The sequence below is a fragment of the Quercus robur genome, chromosome 11 (genome assembly GCF_932294415.1).
Source record: "Quercus robur chromosome 11, dhQueRobu3.1, whole genome shotgun sequence".
Classification (NCBI taxonomy): domain Eukaryota; kingdom Viridiplantae; phylum Streptophyta; class Magnoliopsida; order Fagales; family Fagaceae; genus Quercus; species Quercus robur.
This window is the reverse complement of record NC_065544.1, coordinates 53,954,733-53,968,425: the sequence shown is the minus strand read 5'-3', so window position 1 is coordinate 53,968,425 and position 13,693 is coordinate 53,954,733. Positions and strand designations below refer to the sequence as shown.

Genomic DNA, 13,693 nt, shown 5'->3' with positions numbered 1-13,693 from the left:
TTTCAAAGTTTTTTTTGGGGGGCGGGGGGAGGGAGGGAGGGGGTCATGGCCCCCTACCCTTATATATACCTCCACCCCTACTAAGAGATGTCTACAATATTTTCACAACAAGATAAGTTGTTATTTACTATTATTAGTGGGCAAAAAAGTAATATCAATAATAACTGATAATAATTTTCCACCTAAAATTTATTGTGAAAATATTGTGTACATGACATTTCTTAAATTCTGATTGAAGGGTCCCAATTTTTTAGGGTCACCTATGAATCTTCAACAATTAGTTAAGATCAATCACATGTATTTTCTTCCTCAATTTTTTTATACCTAAAGTCATAATATGTTACCATATGTGGGTCCAAAATTTGGGAACTGGTTAGCCCTATTCCCTCTGATATACAATGCAAGGGGTGCATGTGTCCTTCTAATTATCACTGGAGGTGGGACCCTGTGTATCTTATTCAAAACCATATGTGATGGGGATGCCGAGTGTCTAGCCAAATCATTGACATGTACAGAGTGTTATTTGGTGTTCACATGCATAGCATTACTTATAGCCCAACTACCCAACCTCAACTCTATAGCTTGGGTGTCTCTAATTGGGGCCACCACAGCTATTGTATACAATACTTTGATTTCAATTCTCTCAATAACCAGGGATAGGCCCACAGACATATCCTACAATCTATTTGACGAAGTGAAATCTAATATGGAAAGATTTAGTGATGCATTGGATGTGCTTGGGTTCATTGCCATTGCTTTCAAAGGACATAATGTTATCCTCAAGAAACAGTTCAATATCTATAACATCCTTTATGCATTTTTCCTTTCCAAGTTCCAATGATTGCTCAATGGTTATCTTGTTAGTGATTTGAACTTTGTCATGAAACCTAAAATATGAAACTCTATAAGGATATGTACTCATTCTCCATTTGATATAATGAAATTTGACCTCTCCATAAAAGTTAAACAATGCTGTGGAACTACATAAATTCTTGTATGTTTCTTCTATATTGTACTTGTTCTATACTTGCTCAATTCATATTTATGTGCAAGATATATCACTTCTAAAGAAACCTAAAAATGTAACAAATCATCCAAATTTGCCGTTGCTATGGACCATCATTCAAGAAGCTTTTCTCTACAAAGTTGTGGACAGTCTTCTTATTTATTTTTTTATGAATGCCAGGTATCGTATAATGGAGGTGATGCATTGTTGGTTACATTTGCACAAATCCGTTGACCCAACATCTCGAAGTCAATGATGGTCACAGTTTACCTTCTAGTATTGGTGAACTGTTTATGTGCATTCCAAGTTTATGTCAAGGCAGTTTTTGACAACTTTGAAGTAAGGTACACAAGCAAGAAGAATGGGCCATGCCCATTGTGGGTTCGCACATTCATCCAAGTTGGCAATGGAGGGTTGGCTTTCTTTCTTTCTGTGACTTTTCCATTTTTGCGAACATAGCACCTCTAGTTGGAGGTGCTAAATTGCCTTTTAACTTTTGCTTATCCATGTTTCATGTGGATTGCAATGAAGAAACCTCGACCAAATGGTTTGGTTTGGTTTATAAACATGGGGTTAGGTTGCTTTGCCGTTGTCTTGACTGTTCTAATAGTTATTGCAGCGGCTTGGACCTTAGCTGACAAAGGCTTAAAAGGTTAAAAGGAAACTTCTACAGGCCTCTATGCCAGATTTAGTAAGAAATAAAACCAATACCCATTTCGAATGTATGTATGGACCTAATAGATTACTTATTCAATTGGCCATCTTGTCTTAACATCAACAAAGGTTTGAGGATAAAATCTTGCATTAGGAGCCTTACACAAAGTTGTCAATAATATCATAAAGGACGATGTTTCAGTTTGGATAAGAGAATAAAATATTTTAGTACAAATTAATATTGGTGCAAGTTTTCGATGTTACTAAAATTAATTTATACATATTGTTGAAAAAATAGAAGTTAAAAAATATATATTTTGTTAAAAGTCTTGTAACTTAACTAACATTTATTGATGTTTCTAATAAAGACGTTCATGATTCAAATTCTTCCAACCCGGCCCCATTGTAATTATTGAATTATAATATATATATATATATATATATATATATATATATATAAATAATACGTGCTTAGTCCAAATTGCATGCCTGTCCCTCCAGTGTGTTTATCCTCGTATTCAAGAGTCATATATCATCAATTATGTCAAAAAACAATATGCGTGAACTCCCAGTTTATAGCACAGAACTCATGTGATACATATGTTCTTTTTTAGTTACATGGTCAAAGCATACTATGTAAGACCAGATTTTTAACAAAATTAAAAATTATGATAAATGATTAAAATTAATAATGACAAAATTTCTTACAACCTAAAATTTTAGTTCCAACAATTTTTTTTCTATCACAATTCCTACAGTTGTCTAAACCCTTAGAGCTTTGGTAACAGAGTTTCTCTTTCTTGTTAAAAAAATTATTTTTGTGATTTTCAGGTACTTAATATATCATACATTGCTAAAATTAAGTCATGTGACTAAAATACGACATCTAAAATCCAACTTTTAGTATATTAACATATGATACTGTACTTAATACAAATATTGTGATAGAAATGAATGTGTTATATATTGTATAAATTGTAATCATTATAGAGCAAGATACCGTGAGCTAAAACCATATTGTAGGCAAAGGTATCACAGATGCAATCTTACACACACTTAATTAATACTGGCCACATAGTTCAAAAAATAAATTATACCTCATCACACTAACCTAAATACAAAACCCTTATAAAGAGTAATTGAATATCCACTAATAAAGACTCATAGGCTCCTGTTAGCTTTTAAAATAATGCATCACATGAAACAAAAAAGAAAAGAAAAAAAAGGATACATGACTTTGAAACTTGAGCAAAGACTTATGATTGAGTGGGAATGGCTATTTGTAGGAAACTTAGTGAAAATAATTGTTTTCCACACCAAATGGATTAAGCTTATAAATGGAAGGTCTCATCAAAGTTTCTTACTCTGTATTAAAAAACAGAGAGCCAAAGTTTCTTACTCTGTATTGGAAAACAGAGAGCCAAAGTGTTTTATCAAATCATCTTGGGGACCAGTAAATGGATCATCTATCACCATTCTTTTGTATTTTTAATTAGATGTTGGACTCCGAACAAAGTATAGCCCCAGAGCTAATACACATGTGCTTCATGGTCAAGACTCAAGGAACCATGTGGCACTGTTAATATGCCCGAAGATCTTGGCAGAGGACCCCAATTTTTTGATGTCAAAAGTTGAAATTATTGTAGAATGTAATCATTTTTTCTTAATAACTTGATAGTTAGAGACGAAAGATTTGAATGTTGTAACCATTTTTTCTTAATAACTTGATAGTTAGAGGCGAAAGATTTGAACCCTGGACATATTTATTGAAATATCAGAAATTGCAAGGCTGTTTTACTCAAAAAAAAAAAAATTTGCAGGGCTGTTAGCTATTGTACGACATACCTTGACTTTACTAAATGTGTGAATGAAAGATTTCCTTTTCATACTAAGCCTCCATTTGGATTACACTGAAAAGGGTCTGAGTTTGCGTCTGTCGTTTTATATGCGGGTCCCATGCACTATTCATGGAACCAGCAAGTGCAATATTCAGGAAAAAAAAAAAAAAACTTTAGAACTAAGTCACACACGGCACTATTTATATTTAAAAATTATTTTGCTACAGTGTTTTTAATTTTCAATTTTCAGCAATAAGTGATATCCAAACAGACCCCTAAATGTGAATGAATAATTTTCCTTTTTTTTTTTTTTTTTTTTTCAAAAAAAGGTAGCGACAATATAAATCACCTTATGATGTTTGGCAATTTTAATTATACTTGGTTTGAATCTTGTATGTTGTTTGTCAGAAGTGAGGAATAATCTTCCTTTATACGCGGAAAAAGATTACAAAGGTGCAGTGACGCCGCTTGTTACATCACTAGCATCATGTCATAATGGGAGCGTAATCCTAGTCACAGACCCTTCATGCAATACTCGGTTGTGACTTGTGAGGGCTTTCTAGATGGCACTAAGCATTATTATATAAAAAACAACGCTTTGTTACACAAATTTACACGCGCGTAATAAAATAACTACAATCGTGACCTGAAGTCAAAATTTTCAATTTGGACTTCAAATGTCTGTTCGCATGTATGTGTAGATGCGTATGTAACAACTTTTTCTCATAAAACAAGAGCAATATTTTCTAGATTTAGACCGCTTGCAAATCTACTTAGAAAAGAAAAGTTATGAAAGTAAAAGATTTAAAAAATAATAATAATGTGAAAAGATTAAAAAACAATCTTGTGGGTTGAAAATTTGAGAGTAAATTTTTTTAACTTTGGTTGAGTGGATTTTAGGGAGAATGAAGAAAAAAAAAGAGAGTGGAAAATAGGAGAGAAAATGGGAGGAAAGAGTGTTTAATTGGAAGGGGATGGAGAGAGAAAAGTGGTGAGGCCCAATTGTTTTTTCTTCGGACCCACCAAAATTCAATTTCCACAAAATAGAGAGAAAACGGAAGAGAAAAGGGGGAAGATATGTGTTGGACAAAATTACCATTCTCCACCCATTAGCCAACTTTTTGTCTTTTTGTTTTTCTTCTTTGTCTTTCCCTTTTTTTTTTTTTTTTTTTTTTTTTTTTGGATAAAATTTCTTCTTGTTTGCACTTTGCACAATACGTTCACATTGGTTCATTTTGTTTATTTTTATCTCTCTCTTTTTTTTTTCATTTTTTTTTTTTATCCTTTTGGCATTTGCTTATTTTATAAATAAATAAAAAAATTTGAAGTGTCCATAAAAAAAATTTTTAATAATAAATGTTAATTTTTGTTTATATATTTAGTAAGGACATAATGGTAAATTTATACTAACTTTATTTTTTATCCTCACATTTTTCATCTTAATCAAACAAAAAAATTTTCATTCCTCCACTTTTCCACTCCTCCAACCAAATACAAATGAAGAAAAACTAAGGATCCATTTGGTAATATTGTTCTAGTAACGTTGTTTGTATTTTTTGAAAATACGTGTGAGTGAAAACATATATGAAAATACATGTAATGTTGTTTAAATATTGAAAACTATTGTTTAAACAACGGTAACGGGCCATAAATCTTTTCTATCCTCTCATAATTTTCTATTTTTTCACTTTTCCATCTTCTCAATCAAATCTCAATTATTAGATAAGAATTATACAGGCTTTTACTATCGATACATGATTATTTCCTAAAAATAAAGAAAATATATATTTATGAAAGGCAGAATGTACCACTGTAATGTGTGCAGGAGGTCCACCAAGACCCGTAGTCATTATATATATATATATATATATATATATATATATATATATATATATACCACCAACCATCAGCTTTATATTTGCAATACCCACACCTAATATTTTCATCATAGCTTTTGAACTAGAGCAGAGGAGGGCAGCCATGGCAGAAATGGTAGAACCAAATTATAGAAAAGTTATGCCTCTCCCAGCTTCACCTACCAATACCAAAACCCTGGGAGAGCTAATGCAAATGATAACCATTATAGATATTGACCCCTCAAAAGATGTTACTACATCTGCAAGTTTGCAAGGTTATCAGCATAATCCACAGGAAGCTTGGCTTCCCATCACTGAGTCCAGGAATGGCAACACCTTTTTTTGCAGCGTTTCATTTACTCTGTTCAGGAATTGGATTGCAAGCTCTCTTGCTTCCTGTTGCATTTGCTTAACTAATAAAGTCATTAATTATTCATAAACCCAAAGAGAAAATGTTGGGTTATGAAATGAGAATTTGATGACTGACTAAAATCAAGCTCCTACAGACGTGTAGACTTGGAAAGTTTAAGGTCATTTTCTTTCCATGTGTATGATAGAGAATTGTTAATTGCATTTTACCCTTATATGGTTTGGTCAATTTGTCAATTCGAAATTGAAAAACAATTACATTTCATTGATGTATGATGTTTATTTGTATCTACTTTTAGTTACTGAATTTAATCTATTCAAGTTATAAAATAAAATTGTCATTTGTTCTTCAATTTAAAATCCAAATGATCCCTTTTAGGAGAATTTAGAGCCTCAGTATAGGAAGAAATGGAATGTTTGAGTACCCGAAGGCTGAAAATTGATCTGTTATGCACCAAAAAAAATAAATAAATAACTGATCTGATAAATAGCTAGGTTGGCTCAACCAATGTTTTGAATACCGTTTCAGACCCTGTTTCAGTTTGTCCAGTAGAATGGAATATTTTAGTGTACAGTTTTAGGGTGTTTCGGGGTTTTTAAAAAATAATTTATATATATTCTTGTAGAACATAAAATTGTCAATTCTAATAAATAAATAACTAAATATCAAATAATAAAAATCATTTAGTCTGAACTCTTAAGTCTTAAACATCAATACAACATCAATTTAACATCACACAATAAGAAGATTTACAAGTCAATAACTAAATATCAAATAATAACTCCTAAGTTCTTAACCACAAAACAAATCATAAGATAAAGAAAAAAAAAAAAAAAAATATATATATATATATATATATATGACAGAGGGAGAAGGAATGAACAGACAAAAGACATTATTTATGACAATGTATAATTGCATACCACAATCACATATCTTAAGTTCTTAACACTTAATCTTAATTCCTAACTCCTAAGTTCTTAAATGAATTGGCTGAAGCTTTAATCCGAGAGAGTGAGAGTAGAGAAAGAATACCTGTTTGGCTGAAGCTTCAATCCGAAAGAGCCAGAGATAGAAGGAGTCACGAGAGAGTGAGAGACTTGGAAGAGAGCAGTGAGCACAGTGGTAGAGAGAGCACTTGAGATGAGAATTGAGAGTGAAAGAATCAAAGAATATAATGGAATATAGGATTAGGTTTTTTAGTAAAGTCCAAAACAACGTTGTTGGACCTTTTACTGTGTGTGTGGGTGTTTTTTTTTTTTTTAATTTTTTAAATAAAAAATAAAAAATAACAAGCCAAATCCTGTACCGGCCGAAATTCACATCTCGGTCAGAATTGGCTGGAATGACCCGAAACGGCCCGAAATCTGACCCAAGGTGGAACATGATATATTCTCATACCAGTTTGCATACCGGTATGAAAAATTCCAGCCGTTTCGACCAGAACAAAACAAAATCAATAATAATGGACTCAAATACTTGGGGAAAAAAAAAACTTCTTTATTATTTATTTTATTAACAATCAGTCAAGCTTAACCTCTAGACTTGATGTAAGGGCAAGCTTATGCTCAAAGTATGACCATATAACTTGGAAAAAAAAAAAAACAAACTTCTCTATTATTTATTTATTAAACAATCAATCAACCTCAACCTAATAAACTTGATGTAAAGGCAAGCTTATACTCAAAATATGACATTATATTTGGGAGGAAGCTTATATGTGCAACTAATCGATAACCATGCAATACACAAAAAAGTTTATCAAATTATGATTTTTTTCCCTTTATTTTACTATTTACTTTTCTTTTTTCTTAGAATTCTTTTACTATTTGTCCAACTATGAAATTTGATAATTATATTAATTACTAATAAAAATTTATTATAATTATGTTAATAAATAAAACTATCTATTTTATTATTTAAAGAAAGTATAGCGTAAGTTATTGAGCTAAAATTATCATAAAATATTACAACCATACATCCATGGTACAAGATTTTATAGTTTTTCCCCCCATTTGTGACCAAAAAAAAAAAAATATATATATATATATATATATATATACACACACATTGCTCTTTGCTCACTTTTCTAAAGATCTGAGACACTTACACGTGATACTCATTTTTCTTCCTTTAAAGAAACAATCAAAAAGATCGCCCTTTAATTAAAGAACAAGAAACTGCGTGTTCCATGTTATTTCCCTGTCGACTCCGTGTCGGAATCTGTGGACCTTATTAATTAACGTCGGCGCGTTTATATAATTTTTATGTTCATGTATAGTACTATTAGGGCAAGAAATATATATATATATATATATATATATATATTGTTCACATTTTTCAACAATAACTTCCTTTTTTTGGTAAATTTTATCAACAATGACTTCAAAATTATATATGAGAACAGAATCTTGGAAACTTTTTCAATATAGTAACGTCACTACCTTCCACGTGAATATATATAATAAGTCTTTCTCATTTCCCATGTGAGTTTAATTAATATTAATAAAATCTAATATTTTTTGAAGAGTTTGAAAATTAACATTTCCAAGAGATTGGGAGTGACATAGTAGTATATAATAATCTTTTCCAAATTATTTTGTAAAAATAAGAGTTTTATGCCTCAGTGATATTATATAAAGAATAAATTTTAATTGTCTTAATTAAATTCATATTTAATAATAATTATATATTTAAATTTAATTAAAGAATTTAAAGTACAACATCTAAGAATTTGGTTTGTCCCTATATGAGAATAATAAAGAACTTTGTCTTTAGATACTAAAAATTATTTCAGTATCATGATATATTCGATCTTTTCTGTTTTTCTCTTCTCTCATTGAATTATTAGTAACACCTTGTCCAAAAATGTTAAATCCTGGATGCACAAGTTGACATCCAACAGCCATTTAATTTTTAAACGTTAGAAATTCATACAGAGAAACATATAACTTTAAAGTTTGTTGATCTTATTTTCATTTTTTTGAACCAAATTCATTCATTGAAAATGTAACTTCTATTTGGTTATCTATGATCCATGCTATTGCATAAACAGCTTGAAGAAAACTAGAAAAGTCTAATCATATGATTTAACTTCATAAGTTTGAGGAAATTTCAAAAAGAATTTCACAATAATTGTGTTGGCAAGATTTACTCATTCTCAATTGGGTCTAACACTAAAATTATTGTTTTACCTACCTACCAATAACAATTTGTGATCACTTCAATAATTGTGAATTTTTTTTTTTTTTTTTTTTGGTGTGTTCTTAATCTTATCATAATTTCATTGGTTGTAGGGCATGGGGTATAATATGTTTGTCACTAGCATTTGCGTGGCAACTCTATACCATATTTATTCTCGTTTGACCCCATGAATCAGTCCTTGGAATCCGCTACAGCAAATACATGCAACTTGCAATAGTTTCTTTTGGTTAGTACAAAACCCCTGTTGTTGTTGTTATTTTACTTTTTGTTAATAAATATTATAAAAGCACAAGATAAAATATATTTAATATTTTATTAGATTATATTTTATTTTCTAAACTTTTCTTTTTTAAAAGTCAAATTGTAATTGCTTTTTTTTTTTAAAGGGTAAATTCCATTCATACCCCTTGAGGTTTGGGCTAATATCATCCAGGTCCAAAACTTTTCAAAACTAACCAATTTAGTTCCTAAAACTAATTTAGTCCTTAAAACAATTGAGAAAAAATAACTAACTGCTTAGGGACTAAGTTGGCTTTAGGGACCAAATTGGCTAGTTTTGAATAGTCTTGGACTTGATTGGCATTAGCCTAAACCTCAAGGTATGTTAGTAGAATTTAACTTTTTTTTTTTAATAAGTTACACATGCACTCGATAAGTCCTGATCTAATAACTTCATGTTTTCACCCTCCACTGAATACTTATAAAGGGAGTAGGTGCCAATTGATCAATTAGAGTTCATTAGCGAGCAAATATCAAGAAAAATACATCCAACCACAATATATTTTTTGTAAAAGCCAATAAATTGTTGAAAATCATATTTTTCCTTTTGAAAAGTATTATATATTATAATTCATAATTGAATATTTATTATTATAACATAAAAGGCTCCTTTTTTTTCATGATTCTTTAACTTGTGGGTTGTTAATATTTGTATCTCAATAAGAAATACAATTTTTTTTAATAATTATCCTGATTATATATAATAATTAGTACATAATAAAAGTAGTTTCTTTTTAAATAATATTATATATATATATATATATATATAAAAAGTAAAATCCATATTTGATATTTCACAGTTTTCTACTTTAACAACACGGGAGACAAATTTAAATTGTATTCTCATTTCCCTAATTAACATTCAATTGCATTTGTTCTAATAATGTGTTGCAAAGTTCTCACAACTTACTAAATTTAACAAGAAGTGGGACTAATACAAATCGTGTTCCCCAATTAACATTCAATAAAATTAGGCTAAATGACAAAGGTCTTACCCATAATGCATAGGAGGGTGATAATGTGTTATTATATACAACACCAACACCTTAGTCCCAAATTTTTGGATCGGCTATGGATACTCAATAAATTAGTTAAGATCAATGACATGTTTTCTCTTCCTCAATTCTATACCATCTTAAGTCATAATTTATTACTATATGCAAGTCCAAAACTAGGGAAGTTGCTTGCCTTATTCCCTGTATTATACAATTTAGGGGGTACGTGTATCATTCTAATTATTAATGGAGGTAGGATGCTAGACCTCATATTCAAAACCCTATGTGATCGTGATGCCATGTGTCATGCTAAATCATTGACAAATACAAAGTGGTTCTTGGTGTTCACGTGCTTAGCAATACCTATAGCCCAACTACCAAACCTAAACTCTGTAGCTTCGATGTCTTTAATTGGGGCCATCACAATCATTCTATATTCTACTCTGATTTGGGCTCTCTCAATTACAAAAGATAGGCTCATAGGCATATCCTATGGTCAATCTGACAAATTGAAATCTAACATGGAAAAATTCAGTGATGTGTTGAATGCACTTGGGATCATTGCCCTTGCATTCAAAGGACATAATCTTATCCTCGAGATACAGGTTAGAATCTTCAACATCCTTTCTACTTTTTTCTTTTCAGGTTCCAATCATAGTTCAATGTTTTTTATGTTAGTGATTTGAACTCCACCTCTTCCTCTCTCAACATTTATCTAATAAAAAAAATCTTTTTCCTTTTCAAAAAGTTTAGAATTACACCTTTTTTTTTTTTTTTTTTTTGGTTTTAGGGTAAACAATGGTTTACGAATACATTATTCGCATAGAATTTCATAACTTGTCAAATTGTTAATTTGTAATTAGTGTGTGAAAATAATTTTTTATGCATGAATCCATGTGAAAATAATTTCAGACAAATTATAATTTTTAGTGATAACTGTATTATACCATAGCTCTTTGCTTTTGGGGTAAGATATGCTTCAACAATTGCGAGCTAATTAAGTCAAGTTTTGTGCCTTCACCCAACTTTAGGATCCAACGTGAGAGTATCCAACTATGTAAGAAAGCTCAGCCCAACCTAAACTCGTGACCCTTTTAGATTCAATAGAACTTGGACATGTCAAAATCCTAAAATATGAAACTCTATATACGGATATGTACTCATGCAACATTTTTTTTTATTGAGTACTCATGCAACACTTCAACTTAAAGGTTGGAAAAAATGTCTAAGAGATTTTGCAATACATAAAGAAACTAATAAAAGATCACGAGCCCTTCCCCAATGGTGGTACTTCACTACCACTCCCTTGGGAGAGGATGATTCTTTGGTTAAGGAAGATAAATTTTAAATGATGTGATAGTCTGTATATCTTCATTATTAGGTTCATTGGGTTAACTCTTCTACAATCTTCCCTCTCACATGAGATTGGCCCTAAGTATTAATAATTATCTCATACATTCAATACATACATAGTCTTTGAACTTATACCTCTTAAGAAATATATATATATACACACACACCCTCTCACTAGAAATCTACCATTCAAGTGAAAGGAGGGAGGAGACTGCCCTATATAATAGTGATGCATTATTATAAAAACAAACCAAACTATGCTTTAAAAGAATAGATATATTTGTCATCTCTATTTGAATGTAATTTTAAGTTAAAATGTCTTTAATTTTGCAGGGAACATTGCCCTCAAGTCCAAAACAAACATCCTATAAGTCAATGTGCACAGGGGTGACAATATCATACATAGTAATCGCTATGTGCCAATATTCCCTTGCAATAGCTGGATTTTGGGCTTATGGAAACAAGGTAAGCAAATCTTCTTTTTTTGAACTTATTGAGATTTGATATATACTTTCCTAGGAAAGATATTTATTTTATATAATCGTGATTTTTTCACCAGTCAAATAAGTTCATGTTTGAGAATTGAGACAATGGTTTAAAAATGCAATTTTAGAATATAAAAACATTCGTGTACATTCAATTTGAATTTTAAACAATTGAGGCATCGCAATTTATTTCTTAACCTTCTCTCTCTCTCTCTCTTTCTCTCTTTGCCTACCTCTCCAAGGCAGATTCCCTTGATCTCTCTCCCATTTGCACCATTTTCCTCTCCTTGTTCCCTGGGGTGGCACTGGACGTTGGGCTTGGGCCCAACTAGACCCAAGGAACGCTCCTTCCACTATGGTCTACTTTGATGTCAAATTGAGGTTAAAGGGTTTTGAATTTATTATTATTATTTATAGGATTTGAAATTTTTATTTGCTTTGGGGAGTCGTGAACTTTCGAATTGATAGTTTGGAAATTGGACATAGATGTTTTTGTTCCGACTAAAAGGCTTGAATTTAGTGAAATTGGAGATAAATAATTTTGAATAACTTTTATCTAATTTTTTTTTTAAATAATAAATGTGGTCACATACAAAACACGTGATCATAATTCATCTTTTAAAGATACAAAATCTTAACATAGGGGATAATTTGGATATTTGTAAGATCTTAAGGGACTAAAAATTTAAATTGATAGTGCAAAAAATGTGTTAATTTGGATACTTGTAAGACTTTTATTTTTTTCATTCATATTTTTTTCATTAATATATATTTCTTTCATTTTTATTTATCTATTTATGCATGACAGGTACCGTATAGTGGAGGACAAGGATTCTTGACTGCATTTTCACAAATCCACGGGCCAAACACCTCGAAGTTAATTATGACCTCAATTTACCTACTAATATTGGTGAACTGTTTATGTACATTCCAAGTTTACGCCATGGTTGTTTTTGACAACTTGGAAGTTAGATACACAAGCAAGAAAAATCAGCCATGCCCAAGGTGGGTTCGCACATTCCTTCGCATTTTCTATGGAGGGTTGGCTTTCTTTGTTTCTGTGACTTTCCCATTTTTGGGAAGCCTAGCACCTTTAGTTGGAGGTGCTACATTACCTTTAACTTTTGCTTATCCATGTTTCATGTGGATTGCAATGAAGAAACCTCGACCAAATGGTTTGGTTTGGTTTATAAACATGGGTTTAGGTTGCTTTGGCATTGTCTTGACTATTCTAATAGTTATTGCAGCGGCTTGGACCTTAGCTAACAAAGGCCTAAAAGCCAACTTCTACAAGCCTTAATGACACATACATTAGTAAGAAATTAAACCTATAACCATTTTAGATGTATACATGGGCCTCAGGGAATTACTTATTCGATTGGCCGTCTTGTGTTTTTTTTTAGATAATTTCAACCTATGGTGTTCACTCTTGATGATGATAGTTTTTTATCATCGGGCCAAGATACTAATCAGTTTATGTTAATTGTACTTTATATAGGTATATACAAGGAAAGTTGTAATTTTTTTTTTTTTTTTTTTTTTTTTAAGGAAAAGGTAAGTTGTAATATAATATATGGTAAATGGAGAGGATCCCATTTGTATAAGATGATAAGCAAGAGGTCAATTGGTTTTTTTAAGGGGTTTAACTCCTTT

The 13,693-nt window shown here is 30.9% G+C and overlaps 1 pseudogene; it reads left to right on the top strand.

The window, feature by feature from the left end:
• The first annotated feature begins 5,478 nt into the window (after nt 1-5,478).
• Nucleotides 5,479-13,340, top strand: LOC126705245 (lysine histidine transporter-like 8; annotated as a pseudogene).
• Nucleotides 13,341-13,693: the final 353 nt, after the last annotated feature.